The following is a 16,330-nucleotide window of genomic DNA, read 5'->3' on the forward strand; positions in this document are numbered from 1 at the left end:
CATCCAATTCTCTTCTGACCAATATAAGCAGCCTAAAGTGAGAGAGAGAGAGAGTTTGAGAAGTAACTAAAAATTGCATCCTCGTTTGTATTATCTATTACTGCTGCCTGCTTTTATTGGGTATTTGCATATTCACTTTTTCTTGCTTTAAAGAATGGATCAGAACACAATTTGAGGGCTATTGCATAGAAAGATTGAAATATTACATTATTTATCAATTAATTCCTGCAGCCTTCCCCAAAGTCCTCTCTCTCACTCGAGAATGGACATTTTGCAAACAGAAATCACAAATATACTAATTTCCTTTATTTATTAACCAAATTTTGTTTGAGTGCCTGCTGTGTGTCAGGGACTGTTCTGGGCACTGGGGACACAGCAATGAGTGAAATAGACAAACATCCCATGTTTTGTGGAGCTTAGATTCTGTCAATAACCAATAAGCAGCTCTAGAAACCAATAATGAAGCCACAATCAAGTCATCAAGTCTGCTACATTTCTCAAGGCTTCTGAATACATAAAAAAAGAACAAAATTGCAAAATCAGATTTCCTAAATGTTAGTGTATTTTAAATGATATTTTATAAATTATTGCTTATAGCACAAAATAAATAGAATAACAGAATATTTCATCTCTTTTAGAAATAATCTCAAAAGTAAAAAAGTTTGAGACCTCAGGTGGGCCATAAGGGGCTCTTGTAGGCACCCCCCAACACCCGTACCTACTTACCTTATCCCACCCCGAACTTACGCTGGGTTTCAGTCTTGGTTAAAACTCAATGAACTAATCTGCCATTTTTCAGCTGAAATAATGAAGGTTTTTTTCCCTCTCAGCCTTTGTTCAGGGTAAATTTCTTAGACATATAGTTTGTTTTTTATCTAGACTAGTTTTTTTTTTTTTTTTTTAGTTTAAGGAGCCTATAAAATAGCATATCAACATTAAAGCCTTACATCAAATCAGAAAAAGACATACGTGCAATTTTTAAAAAATTTTAAAGAGATATAGAGCCATATATGTCTCTGTCTCAGACTAGAATCAAGCACTGAAATATGACACATACGATGACTACAATTCAACTCACTAATGTTTTGTTCCTGACATGCAATTTTGGTACATGATAACATTGAGTAGTTGTTTTATTTTTAATTACAAATATAAAAAATGACACTTAACCAGGCTGGATGTTGGACTTTTAGTTAATTTTAAGATAGGGAAATTGTGAATACACAAATATTTAGTGTGCTTGGTTAATAAACTCAGAAGTATATAATTTTTCTGATATTTTAACTTGTGTTTTCTTCTTTTTTTTTTTTTTTTTCTGACAGAGTTTTACTCTTGTTGCCCAGGCGGGAGTGCAATGGCGCCATCTCGGCTCACTGCAACCTCTGCCTCCTGGGTTCAAGCAATTCTCCTGCCTCAGCCTCCTGAGTAGCTGGGATTACAGGCATGCGCCACCACGTCCGGCTAATTTTGTTTTTTTAGTAGAGACAGGGTTTCTCCATGTTGGTCAGCCTGGTCTTGAACTCCCGACCTCAAGTGATCCGCCTGCCTCAGCCTCTCAAAGTGCTGGGATTACAGACGTGAGCCACCACGTCTGGCCTGAGCCACCGCACTCGGCCGTGTTTGCTTTAGTTATCTGATCGACACTAAGATAAAGCATTTTATATCTTTGGGAAATGCAGGATCTCAGAATTATAAATTTTTAGAGTTAGAAGGGGGGCTTGAAGACCCTCTCATTGGACCCACTCCTTTTACAAATGGGGAAACATAAGACCAGAGTGGGTAGGATCAGTTGTCTTTTGATTGAATCACAATTTTTGTCATGAGCAGAATATTTTATTTAGGTCTTACATAAAATAAGATCCTTGTATCCTACTAAAACCTTCTGTATTATGCATCAAATCATCAAAGTGTCAGTGAACCTGCCAAGCAGAAAGTAATGTTAAGTTTAAAAGTATTAAGTACTTTAAAACTGTTTGCTTTTGACATATCTTTTGGGTCAAATATTCATTTTAAAAATAAAATCAAAACGAAAAGTTTCTGTTTTCTATCACATAACCATTTCTAACTGAATTAAGAAAAAACACAGGGAATAAATGATACTCTTTTCTTTTTCTTTTTCTGCATTTGTACCTGAATTTCTAAATCTATGCTCAAATTAAATGAAATGGGAGGCTGAGCAGTTGCCCAGTGTATTAGACCATTCTTGCAGTGCTATAAAGAAATAGCTGAGGCTAGGCAATTTATGAAGAAAAGAGGTTTAATTGACTTATGGTTCCGCGATGTGTACAAACTTGGCTCCCAGGATCTGCTTGACTTCCAGGGAGGCCTCAGGGAGCTTTAACTCACGGTGGAAGGCGAAGTGGGAACAAGCACATCACATGGCAAAAGCAAGAGAGAGAGTTGAGAGGGAGGTACCATACATTTAAACAACCAGATCTCATGAGAACTTACTATCATGAGGACACTATCAAGCCACTGAGGGGTCTGCCCACATGACCTAAACACCTCCCGCCAGGCCCCACCTTCAATACGGGGGATTACAGTTCAACATGAGATTTGATGGGGACATTCAAACTATATTTTTCTGCCCCTGGCCCCGCTAACCTCATGTCCTTCTCACATTGGAAAATATAGTCATGCTTTTCCAACAGTCCCTCAAGGTCTTAACTCATTCTAGAATCAACTCAATCAAAAATCCCAAGTCTCATCTGGAAATGAGTTCCTTCCGTGTATGAGCCTGTAAAATTAAAACAAGTTATTTACTTCCGAGATACAATGGGGGCGTAGGCATTAGGTAAACATTCTCATTCCAAAAAAGAGAAATCTGTCAAAAGAAAGGGGCTACCGGCCCCATGCAATTTTGAAACCCAGCAGGGCAGTCATTAAATCTTAAAGCTCCAAAATAATCCCCTTTGACTTCATGTGCCACATCCAGGGCACACTGGTGCAAAAGGTAGGCTCCAAGGGCTTGGGCACCTCTGTACTATGGCTTTGCAGAGTTCAGCCCCCAAAACAACTCTCATAGGTTGTTGAGTGCATGCAGCTTTTCCAGGCACAGACGGCAAGCTGCTAGTAGATCTACCATTTTGGTGTCTGGAGGATGGTGGCCTCCTTTCCACAGCTCAACTAGGCAGTGCCCCAGTGGGGACTCTGTGTGGAGCTTCCAACCACACATTTCCCCTCTGCATTGCCCTAGTAGAGGTTCTCTATGAGGGCTCTAACCCTGCAACAAGCTTTTGCTTGGGTGCCCAGGGTTTTTCATACATCCTCTGAAATCTAGATGGAGGCTGCCAAGCCTCCTTCACTGTTGCACTCTGCATGCCCACAAGCTTAACATGGCATGGAAGCTGCCAAAGCTTGTGGCTTACACCCTCTGAAACAGCAGCCTGATCTGTATCAGGGGCCCTTTGAGCTGAGGATGGAGCCAGAGTGGCCAGGATGTGGGGAGCATTGCCCCAAGGTTGTGCAGAACAGTGTGAAGCTGGGGGGAGGGTGGGGGGGGGGTTGGGTAGGGGTGCAGGTGTGAGTGGGGAGGGTGTCCCTGGGCCTGGACCATGAAACTATTCAGTCTTCCTAGGTCTCTGGTCCTGTGATGAGAGGGGCTGCCTCCAAGATCTCTGAAATGCCTTTGAGGTCTTTTCCCCATCGTCTTGGCTATTAGCACATGGCTACTTTTTACTTGTGCAAATCTCTCTAAAAAGTGGTTGCTCCACAGTCTCCTTGAATTCATCTCCTAAAAAAGCTCTTTCTTTCTTTGCCACATGACCAGGCTGCAAATTTTCCAAACTTTTATGCTCTTATTCCTGTTTAGATATAAGTTCCAACTTTAAGTCATTTATTTGCTCCCACATCTGAATGTATGCTATTAGAAGCAACCATGTCATATGTTGACTGCTTTGTTACTTAGAAATGTCTTTGGCCAGATAGCCTAAATCATCACTCTGAAGTTCAAACTTCCACAGATCCAAAGGCATGAATAGAATGCAACCAAGTTCTTTTCTAAGACATAACACAGGTGACCTTTGCTCTGGTTCCCAATAAGTTCCTCATTTTCATCTGAGACCTTATCAGCCTGGACTTCACTGTCCATATCACCATCAGCATTTTGGTTACAATCATTTAACCAGTCTCTAAGAAATTCCAAACTTTATTTCATCTTTTCGTCTTTTTCTGAGCCCTCCAATCTCCTCCAAACCTCTACCTGTTACCCAGTTCCAAAGTCACATTCACATTTTCAGATATCTTTATAGCAATGCCTCATTCCTTGGTACCAACTTTCTGTATTAGACCGTTCTTGCATTCCTATAAAGAAATACTTGAGACTGGATAATTTATAAAGAATAGAGGTTTAATTGGCTCACATTTCTGCAGGCTGTACAAGCATGGCACCGCATCTGCTCAGCTTCTACAGAGGCCTCAGGGGACTTTTACTCATGGAAAAAGGCAAAGCAGGAGCAGGCATGTCACATGGCAAAAGCAGGAGCGAGAGAGAGAGAGTGTGTGTGTGTGTGTGTGTGTGTGTTGGGAGCAGGGGAAGGAACCATACACTTAAACAACCAGATCTTGTGAGAACTCTTTCACTATCATGAGGACAGCACCAAGCCACGAGGGATTCATGTCCATGACCCAAACACCTCCCACAAGGCCCCAACTCCAACACTGGGGATTAAAATTCACCATGAGATTTGGCAGGGACATATATTCAAATTAGATCACCCAGTCATAAAATATAGTCTTAGAATTTCTTTTTTTGTTGTTGTTAACAGGTGTATCTCCTATCATTCTTTAATAAAAACTGTGCCTCAATTCATTATTTCAGTTACTGTGTTAGAGTCTTTACTTTTAGAATAGGATCTCTTGCCTCCAATATTTTGGTGACCTCATATAATTAACGTGCAGTTTCATGGAGGAATGTGAAGTTAGGTAGGATGTGGGGACATCGGGGTCCCTTTCTCACAGTGAAACCACGCTTTTGTAGAACCAACTGCTTACTCTCCCTGGGAGACATGAATGTATTTTCCCCGCTTTGTTGGAAAACAAAGGTTATATGTAGTCTCTGTGGAGTGTGTCAAGGTAAGGGGTTGAAGGAGAGGAAAACATGACAGTGGGAAGGGATGCTGGAATAATTTAAAGCAGAAGGGAAGAGAAAAAGAGAAGAGAGTCACCAAGGAAAGAAAGGCAGCATCAGCTATATATACTCCTGACAAGTGGGTTTGTGCCATGTCAATGTCTGAGCCTCTCATCTTTGTTTGCAAAATCATTCAACTATGGGATACTTCAAACCAATGTTTCCAAAAGTGAGTGGCTTTTAGGTGGCAAATATTTTTCTAAATATAAATGTATCTCAGCCGGGAGCAGTGGCTCATGCCTGTAATCCCAGCTACTCGGGAGGCTGAGGCAGGAGGATCACTTGAACCAGGAGGCAGAGGTTGCAGTGAGCTGAGGTTGTGCCACTGCACTCTGGCCTAGATGACAGAGCAAGACTCTGTCTCAAAAAATAAAAAAAACAGGCCAGGTGTGGTGGCTCACGCCTATAATCCCAGCACTTTGGGAGGCCGAGGTGGGTGGATCACCTGAGGTCAGGAGTTCGAAACCAGCCTGGCCAACATGGTGAAACCCAATCTCTACTAAATACAAAAATAAGCCTGGTGTGGTGGCTCATGCGTGTAAGCCCAGCTACTCATGAGACTGGGGCGGGAGAATCACTTGAACCTGGGAGGCGGAGGGTGCAGTGAGCTGAGATCACACCACTGGGCTCCAGCCTGGGCAATGGAGCAAGACTCCATCTCAAAAATAAAATAAAAATAAAAAATAAATAAATAAATATATCTGTATACACTTAATACATATTATTTCAGAAAAATATATATTATATATAAATGTAATAATCATACATATAATATGCATACATTATATATTCACATTTCATAATATATACATAATATATAAATGTACTTTTAAAATAAATATATAAATATATATGTAACCAGCACATCTATGTATGATAGTGAAAGAAACTTCCCCTTAACAAAACAAATAAATTTAGATTTTTTTAGGAGTCAAATTTGCTAACAAGGATTAAGTAATTCATAGGTAGTGATCCTTGAATATGTCTAAAATCATGAAGATCATATGTGAATGACAAGTTTAGGAAATATATCTCTAAAAAGACCTTCTGTTTATAGGTTTATCTTTCAGCTTTTTAAAAGTTTACCAGTGTAAGGGAGTGATCCTGAAAAGGATAAGGGTGAATTCTTGCCAGAACTGACTTTTTCAAAGTGCGCATGTTCCCTGCTTACCTCCCCACTAACACATTCTAACAGGTCTCTATTTCCTTCCCGGCTCCCTCTGACTGTGCGTGGTGTGGAGGCAGAGGAAACGGCTGAGAACAACTAACTCCAGTAAGGCATTCCTAGTTCATTCAGGTCCAAAGAAGGGAGGGGGAAACAGCCACAACAAAGCAGCCCCCAATACACACACACCACACACACACACACACACACACACACAGAAACACACATACACGCTCACACTCACACAGTTTCTTTATCCACTGTATTGCAGGCCATTCAATATAGCAGAAAAAAAGATCTTGAGACAAAACTGTCTACTTGGAGACATTTTTGTTCAGTTGATTAATTCTGTGATTTTACATTTTTTGAACACGGAAACCCAGGGTGTGGTTCATAATATTTTCAGTCTAGGAACAGCTGAATGAAGTAACAGTCTTTTAAGAAGGGTCCTCAAAGCGAAGCAGGTTCATTTTCTAGAAGAACAAAATCCTTCTGGGCATTTTTGTGTGTTCCATTCAAGTCTGAGATAAATCCAGAGGGGCTTGACAGATGTGATTGTCATAGTGTACTGGGACCAAATTACTCTGGGTGCCAAGAACTAATGTTAAAATAAAATTGGAAAGTTATTTCTTTCCATGCTGCCCCCTTCTCTGAATCTCCAAAGCATTTGTTTTGTAAAATCCTAAGTGGAAACACATTTTGGTGCCATAATTTCAAACAAACCATCTCTTTTTGAACTCTGCAGCCTGGAACACAATAGCATATCAAGTTCACAAAATTTCAGATAAACCACGTTCAAGCTATAAAAATGACCCCCCACCAAAAGTCTTAATTTTTCCCACATCTCCTTTCTTTTTCCCACACTACTTTAAGGAAGCTCAGCTTTGCTGTCTCTTTGGTAAGGGTTGCTGCTGTGGAGACACATGCTGTTGCCCAATGGCTGAATCTATTCATAATTTAGTTTAAGTTATCTTCTCCTGGTGGAGTCATTTTGACCACATTTGCCGTTTTGTGAGGCACAAAGTAGGCATTAGTGAGCAACTGAACACTCAAAGAAATAAATAATTGGATTAAAATTGGAGTGCATTAACTATCATTCACACAATAACTGTTTTATCAACCTGTTTTTACAGCTCTGAGATAGAAAAAAAAGTATTATTGTTCTGAGCTCTGCATTTTGCTTAAACTAGTGTGCTTAAAGCAGTTAAATACTACCATATTGCTTTTTAAAGTCATTTAAAAATACTCTAAGTTCAATAATCCATTGAACATTCAAATGTCACTATTATTATCTATTTATTTGGATACATATGGCTGTCTTTGTTTAACTTGTTGAAAGTAGTACCACATGAAAATAACCTGAATAAATGACCAGAATAAATAAAATGACTTGAAAGTTGCTCAGAATAATTGCAAAGAGAAGCGAGAGAAGCCAGAATAATTTCTCTTCAATCAGGTACCCAAATATTTTATTATTGTACAAATGACTTATGCATATATTATAGTAGCCTAAAAGTTTTAAAAATACGGACATCCTTTAGGGCAAAAAGGTGTAAATCTCTAAGAGGTAGAGTAGAAAACATGATTTATTCTGTTTTCCTAGCATTGCTAGTTTCCAGGTGTTCACCTTTTGATCCAGCTACAGGCAATGATTTTCTGAAGTGGTTTCTGATGGTGTCTGACATCATTTATAGTACTCTTGAACAATCTTGTAATGTGCTAAACTACACCAAATTAAGTGGGTTAGTGGCCAAAAAAGAGTCCAATAGACCCATGGGTATCATGAGTGTTTTGCTACTTGCTGCCTCTTGTATTCACTGCTCAGAGGGAAGAAGTGAAGTTTTTTTGATCCTCTGATAATATCAAGTGGTGGATTTGGTGGAGAGCTATAGAGAATCTGGGACAAGTAGGAATGGACTGAACAGTCTTAAGCAAGTGGAAGTTTACAAGTTGCCAGACTGTGTCCTTTGTAATCATTCATTTATTTATTCATTCAGTCAGTCAATCACCAAATATCCACTGAAGTGCTGCTCTCTGTAACATATGGCAAAATATGTTGTGTGGGAAATAAAGATGAGAGAGATCACGATCTTGAGCTAAAGGAGTTTATAGTGAGAAAGAGAGATGGCACAGAGAAATGAGTTGACATGAAGGCACAATCATGTGTCAACATATAAAGCAATAGCATGTATATGTTCAGAGGTAGGAGAGATTCCTTTCAGCTGGAGTGATCAAGAAAATATTCACTCATTCATATGCCCATTGGTTTATCACATATACACAGTCAGGGACTATGGTAAGCACTGAATACACAACAGTGAAGGAGAGGGTAAGCAGGCAGTTAAAAGGCATTCATCTGATCACTCAAACAATATATATTGAGGGTCTACTGCATGACAAGCTTTGTTCCAGACTCTGGGGGTTGTTTGATGAATAGGCAAAGCACTTTCTCTCACAGAGCTTACATTCTAGTAGGGAAGATAATCAACAAGCAAGTAAATACATAATAATGCAATTTTAGATCATTAATGCTGCAAAGAAAGTAAATTGGTTTAGCAGGGTAGATGATGAAAAGACATGGAAGGCTATTTTAGATTGGATGGCTAGGGAAAGGCTCTGGAAGGGAAAGATCTAACTGATGAGAGAAGTTGGCCACAGAAGACCCAGATGTCATGGCAAATGCCAGTGAGAGGGAGGAGCGTAGGGATGTTGAGGAACAGATAGGCAGCCCAAGAGGTCACCATAAGGGAAGTAGTGGAGGGGAAGCTGGACAGTGGCTGGGGCTAGATCATTTGGGCCCTTGAGTCCATAGTCCAAGAACTTGGGAAGCTACTGGAAGGTTTTAATCAGAATTGTGATGGGATCTGAGTTTAAGAGTTGGCTGGAATTGTTAAGAATGGAAGAAGCAGGGAAACTACTTAGCATGTTGAAGCAACAGTCTAGAAGAAAGATGAGAAATAGCTTGAACTTGTGTAGTAATGGTGGATGCAATGAGGAATAATCAGGCTTTGGGTAACTTTTTTAAATAGAGAGGATAAAACTGATGCATGGCATGTGAAGTGGGAGAAAAAGAGAGGAACCAAGAATAACTCCTATGGTTTTAGGCCTGAAGAACTTGTGGATTTTTGCACACTTGACTGATATGAGGAAGACCAGGAAGAAAATGGCTTGGGAGAGGAAATTAAGAACTCCGTTTGAGCATTATATTGGTTTCCTAGGGCTAATGTAACAAATTACTATGACCTTGGTAGATTAAAACAATAGAAATTTATTCTCTCACAGTTCTAGGAGCCAGAAGTCCAGGTGTCATCAGGGCCACGCTCCCTCTGGAGGCTCTAGGGGAGAATCCGTCCTTGCCTCTTTCAGCTTCTAGTGGCTCCGGACATTCCTTAGTTTGTAGCTACACAGCTCTAATCTCTGCCTCCATCTTTACATGGCCTTCTCCTTTGTGTTTATGTCTTCTCCTGTTTCTTTTAAGGACATTTGTCATTAGATTTAGGGCCCACCTGGATAAACTAGGATGATTAATCTAGAGATCCCTAACTTAATTGCACCTGCTAAGACATTTTTTCTAAGTAAGTTAATGGTCATACTAACTTTATGCATGGCGTTAGGGTTAGGGCATGAACATATAATTTGGGGGCCACCAACTCAATCCCCTACTAGCATAGTAAGTCCAGAGGTCTTGTAAAAGAGCAGGAGTCACCTAAAAAGGAGGCAGGAAGAAAATTAAGACAGCATTGTGGTCCTGGAAGCCACAGAATTTCAAGGCAGAATTTGTGACCGACAGTGTCAGATGTTGCTGAGAAGTCCAGGAACATGAGAATAGTAGACTCATCACTGGGTGTGATAATATGGTGGCCTTTACATGTGTGGTGTCATTGGAATGGTGGGGCTGAAAGGCTTAGCAACATGGATTACAGATAGAATATGCGGTAAAGTAGGAGAGAGTGCCAGAAAGGACGTCTCAATCAAGGAGTACAGCATGCTATGAGAGAAGACAGGAGCAGCCAAGATTTGGGTGGGGAGGGAGCAAGAAAACATTTCAGGAGAACTGAAAAAAGTATTCACTTTTCCACCTAGGTATTCAATATGTCCTTCTCTGTCGAGTTTTTCCCATCCCGAAGCCACCAGAGAGTCTGACACAGACTGCCTTCCCAATTTATGAACCAAAGATGTGGAATCCACGAGCACAGGAAGCATTTCAACACGCTCAGGTCTTCCCCAGCTCCATGTTCCCTTCCAACTAATACTTCATTTCCCATCCCCTTCTTACCTTGAAAGAGCTTCCAACTTCACTGTTTCCATATTCTTACCTCTTCCTGTCACCTCCTTGCTGTCTGTCCTCTACCTCCACCACCACACTGAAACTTCTCTTGCCAAACGCATCAATGATGTTGTTGCTGCTCCACCCAAAGAATCTTTCCTTCCTTCTCTTTCTAGATCTCTTTGTGGCACAAGACTCCTTTGACCATTTCCTTCTTCCTGACACACTTTTTCCGTTTGCTTCTTTGACATTGAGTTCTCCTGGCTTCTGTCCTTCTTCTCTGCCCTCCTTTTCTCACTTCTTTGAAGCCTCTTCTTCCTCTGCTCCTGCATCAAGGGCTGGTGTTTCTATCCCTGGCCTTCTTTACTCCTGACTCTGTGGTTTTCCTCTGGTGCACTCCTTCCCTCTCCTGGCTTTCATTACTTGTCCACATGCTGATGATGCCCAAATCCATATTGCCAGCCCAGCCCTCTCCAAGGCCTAGTGGATATTTGCACTTACAGGTCTGGAACACTCCCTTTTTTGAGACAGGGTCTCACTCTGTTGCCCAGGCTTCTGGAGTGCAGTGGTGCAATCATGGCTCACTGCAGCCTGAACCTCCCAGGCTTTGGTGATCCTCTCACTTCAGCTTCCCAAGTAACTAGGACTACAATCGTGTGCCATGACACCCAGCTAATTTTTAAATTTTTTGTAAAGACGGGATTTTGCCATGTTGCCAATGCTAGGCTCAAGTGATCTGCCTGCTTTGGCCTCCCAAAGTGCTGGGATTACAGGTATGAGCCACCACACCTAGCCTGGACCATTCCTTGAATTCAGCTTGACCCAAATCGAACTTGAAACTTTGCCCACCTCCTCTCGGCAGACCTACTTGTCCTGCTGACCTCCTAAGTAATAAGGCAATCCATAAACAAATCTTGTCAACTATAACCTCTCAATTGCTCTAGGACCTATTCAGTCCTTCCTAAGTATACAAGCAGATTATATTCTGTGGTCCTGTGCCAGTACATTTACAGTAGTTGTTGGAGCTAGCATCCATTTTGATTGGCCAGTGACCCTAGAGCACTGATTGCTCAATATTATTAATATCACCCCTGTTTACCACCTCTTTCTCAGTAAAGGCTGCCACCAGGTATTGCTTGGGTTGGAGCAACACACCCTATGCTACTTACCTTTAGTCACTAATTCATTCACTACTCATCAGCCAGAGTCATGTTTCTGAAATGCGAATTTGTTTATATCTTTGTCCTATATAAAAACTATTGGTGGCTCCTTATATTCTAGATATCTAAAAAACTCTCTTCCTATTTTTTTTTTTTTTTTTTGGACTGGCTGCTGGCTAAATGGGACTCAGCCTTCCTCTAGGTGGAAAAGTGAATACTGAAGAGGCTGAAGATTCTGAGAAGTTGGGATAGGGCAGGATAGCCCTTAGATCCGTGTGAAGGAAACTGCCACCTCCCTTGAAACTAAAAGGAAAAACAAAGGATGATTGCCAAGATAGATTTGAAGGTTATGTGGCAGAAGTTGATGAGGTTACTATCTTGTGTTTTATGTTTTCATGGCCATTTGGAGGAGGAGTGAGACTAGGTGGATGAATCAGCCTTCGGCTCCCATCACTACAGAACTATTCTTGTCAAGGTCACCATGACCTCCAGTGTTGCTGATGGTCCTCATCTTATCAGCAGCATTGGATGCAATTGATTGTTCCTGTTCCTTAAAACACTTTCTTCTGTAGCTTTATCAGATATATTTCGTACATTACTTCAAATAATCTGGGCCCCACTTCTTACTCCAGCCACTGCTCTGGGGGAACTGTTAGATATAGGGTTCAGCTAGCTTTATCCATGTACAAGCTAACCATGTCTTCCTTCTCTTGCTTCCTGTCCTGGGGTTTCCAGGCCACCCCCTTCCTTAGCTACCTAGTGCTGGTGCAATGGGTCAATGAAAATGGGAGGTCAGGAGAGGAAGAGGAGAGGATGTGATGGCAGAGATGGATCTTCAACAGGGGAAGAATAACAGAGACTTCCTCTCACCTAGGCTTATCTAGCTACTGCCATTTAAAGTTGATATTATTCATCTCTTTCCAATAGAATAGAAGCTCCATGAGGGTAGGGATTTTTTATGTCTTGTTCATCGCCCACCATCTAGAACTGTACCTTGCACATAGTATACTTTCAATAAATATTTGTTGAATGAATAAATGATAGAATTAATAATGTGATTTGTTTATGCAGCCATGAATATCATCAAAAGAGCAGTCTGGGTGGAAGAAACAGCTTATTAAGCAAAGGGTGGAAGACAAGCATTTTCAGGTTATGTGTCAAGGGCAAGGATTAGTTGTCCCATGTTGAATAATTTGCTTACAAAACTACTTTTTATACAGAACTTTTGATACACTTCATTGTATAACAGTTCACTGTCCGAATGTTTTCAAACAAAAGCGAGTAGAATAAAACCTGGAGAAATTATATCTGGCACATACCAAAACTGTTGTCCAACGACCAATAACAAAGATGGCAAGGCTTCTAAAACAACTTTTTCCACTTTCTGACTGAAAAGATAATGTAGGATGAATAAATCAGACAAAGTAGCCTACTACTTAGAGAAGTGAATCTTTTACCTATAGCATCCAGATTAACTAACATTTCCCTAAACAACCAAACTTTTCCTCTCTCATATTGCCTGTGCTAACAATTTCTTACGATACTAATTATTGGACTTTAATAAGGATAATATAAATGTTTTTTTTAAGGCAGTTGTTTTTAAAATAAAAGAGAAAATCCAAGCTTCTCTAACTTCTAAGCTATTTTCCAGAAGCCCCTAGTTGTGTTTATTTTTGCTCAGGGACTATCTCAGCTTCGGTGTGGTTCAGAAGTACAAAGTCAGCTTACATGCCCCGCAGAGCTACATTTATGTAAAAAATGGAACACATTGCCTCCAGCTCCCTCACTGGATATGAGGAAGACTCTATGCACTGCTAGGCTAGGTGGCGCTCCTTGAGTTAGAGAACTTATTGGTCGTCTTGGAGGAGGACATGACTGCCTACTTGCATGGCGATGCCTCTGATGAAGGCAGTGCTTCCAAATTGCCCTCCCTCTTCCCTCCTCCCTCCCTCTACATGATGCTTCCCTATCTAACTAGTAATAGATCAATTAATTCTTGAAGGTGCCTGGGGATATTGACCATGCCTCTCAAGGAGGGAAGTACATATGGGTGTTGACTAGAGTTCATTAATCCTAGGGCTAATCTGGTACCTTCCAATGGACACATTGGAGTGGAAGCTCCTGAGGCCTTCAGCAGCCTAGTTGAGTTAGAGGTTATAGAAAAAAGAAAAGAACAAGGATGATGGATAAACTTTTAGCATTTCTGCAGTAGTAAGAAGCACATTGCATCATTTTTAGGGCATTTAACAGAAATTATTACAGCAGTAGCATATCTGTGTCCACCACACAAGTTCTTACGTACATTTAGTTCACAAGGAACATTTATTGCACTTTAAAGTGCTTCTTGGCTGGCATGGTTCTCTTTACTTTCTCTAAGGCCCTAAAGAACACAAGGATCTTCTTTTTGCAATAAGGAATTGAGTGTATGGATCACTCAGTTTGAATGCCAATCAGAGTGAGTCAAACATCTAGCATTTCTGTTCCCCGACCCCATATCTGGAAAATTGCCTCCATTATTCATTTAGTTTCTTTCTGTAGCTAGAGCATTTCTGTATATTTTCACTTGGTTATATAAACGACTTTGGAAGTATACAAGTAATTTTTCAAGGCAAACTGTCCATTTTTGTTGCAAAGGACCTTCCAGAGAAAGCACACAGCTCCCACTTCTTCCTGCCAGAGCTTTTTTAACAGGCAGCTCCAAGATCTTTATCATTTATGTCAACCTAATTTTGTTGATAGCTTTGGTTTGACTGAGAGATGGATACCTCACTTTTTCTGCTGTTCCATTCCTATACCCTACAAACTGAAGGCTTCTCTGAAACAATGAGATCTGCATAGTGTTTTGTTTATAATTCAAATGGACAAGTTGAAAATGTCATTGGTTACTCAGCTACTTATTGCTAGTTTTATTAGGCATGGAGAAAAGGCATTTATATGGAATTTTTATATAGAAAGAAATGAGGATATCTTAGTTTTGTGCAGACACACACACACACACACACACACACACACACACACACACAGAAACACTCATGCTCATTTTAAAGTACTAATGCCAGAGGTGGTTTTAGGGGTCCTTTAGTACAATCCGTTTATTTTGCAAAGGGGAAACTGAATCCAACAGAACTTAATTAGTTGCCCAATACTATAGAACTAATTGGTCATAAAGTCAGAATTAGGACCTAGACCTCCTGAAAGTTTTTTTTCCTTGCTATATAATCTGAAATCTATGAACAGTGGAAATAGAAATCATGACCTCAGATGACATGAGGTTTACTAATTCATTGATTAGCCTTTTTTTGAATGTATTGGATCAATAAAGACACAGATATTCATTCCAATAATTGCTCCTCTCTGTCCGTCTCTGGTTTTAGATGTATCTAAGTAAATGTCCTCTGCATCAATCAGATTGTGGCTCTCATTGTTTCTTGGGTAATAGTGCGACTAATATGCCTTGTTTAGAATGTAATATATATGATATCTGGAAAGACTTCTCTTTGGATTTTTTTTAAGAAAAGAATAATGACTTTTTTATACAATAACAGTTAACCTGGCTCTGTTTTCAAACAAAATGACATATTAGTATCATTTCTACTTAACCATATCATCCAAGTATTCAATTTTCTTTGCAGAATAAAGCACATTTACATCCATTTTGATCATATAAACAAACACATAAGTAATTCTGAATGTAACCATGCTCAGATTTCCTCAGACAGAGAGCTGATAAGTGTTTAATGGCTGGGGAATAATAGGGAAGGAAAGGGAGGGAGACCGTCCTCAAAACTCGGATATAAACTAAAGGGAGAGAGAACAGGTGCCAAAAATATAAAGAAGAGTGCCTGGGTGCACAGAAACTATCATCCTTGTGCAAACATCAGGTTGGATTTATTTATTGAAAGTAGAAGATAAGGGCCATTTTAATTCAGGGAATATCCTACTCTTCAGAAGATTCACCTCACGTCATAGAATACATGGGGATTATGAATTTAAAGATCATGGTAGCTCTTCTCTGATGATGTTAGTTTTGTTCATACTAGGCCATCTTTGTGATTGCTGGAAACTTTCCAGAAAATGTAGTATTTAGGAATTTCAGTAGGTCTTATCTGTATTCTTATGAAAGAGCAGATTATGGTTATTTCTTTAAGCATGTATGTTACATACTTTTAAAAATAAACCGGGGGATTTCCTGTTATGTAAAACATACATATTAAAAAAGGAGGGAACATCGTGTCTCCAGTTAATGTTTTTCCACTCATACTTCTTGTAATTTTTTCCTAGTCATTTATTCCTTTATTTATATGTGGATTAATTCCAAACAAACTGCCTACCATAAAACAATGCCCTTCTTTAGAAACAAATCAAGTCTATATTATACGAAAAACAAAACATATAATCAAAAACATAATAAAATGTAATAAACAAAAAAGACTGATATGGAGTGAAGTTTTGGAACTAGATTTGGAGATAGTTATATCAAAAAATCTGACACATATTTCACCACGACTCCTTTTCTAACTTTGTAAATGAAGAGGTGTAGTCCACATATCATTAAGTTTTCTGAAAGACATTTCTTATCCTAATGTTTTTATGTACCTTTTTGCTTTTCC

General features: G+C 39.9%; 1 protein-coding gene across 8 annotated transcripts in view; it reads left to right on the forward strand.

The window, feature by feature from the left end:
• LOC100449428 (protein CASC2) overlaps positions 1-16,330 on the forward strand; it is a 162,750-nt gene that overhangs the window by 34,782 nt on the left and 111,638 nt on the right. For 2 of the 8 annotated variants that reach the window (XR_010141630.1, XR_008510653.2), the window contains 2 exons: positions 10,377-10,510; positions 11,912-16,330. The exons of 3 other annotated variants lie outside the window; for them this stretch is intronic. The gene's annotated coding sequence lies outside the window, so the exon portion shown is untranslated. The remainder of the gene's footprint in view (positions 1-10,376; positions 10,511-11,911) is intronic. 3 more of the 8 variants (XR_008510656.2, XR_008510657.2, XR_008510658.2) reach the window with 3 other exon arrangements.

The sequence above is a fragment of the Pongo abelii genome, chromosome 8 (assembly GCF_028885655.2).
Source record: "Pongo abelii isolate AG06213 chromosome 8, NHGRI_mPonAbe1-v2.0_pri, whole genome shotgun sequence".
NCBI lineage: Eukaryota > Metazoa > Chordata > Mammalia > Primates > Hominidae > Pongo > Pongo abelii.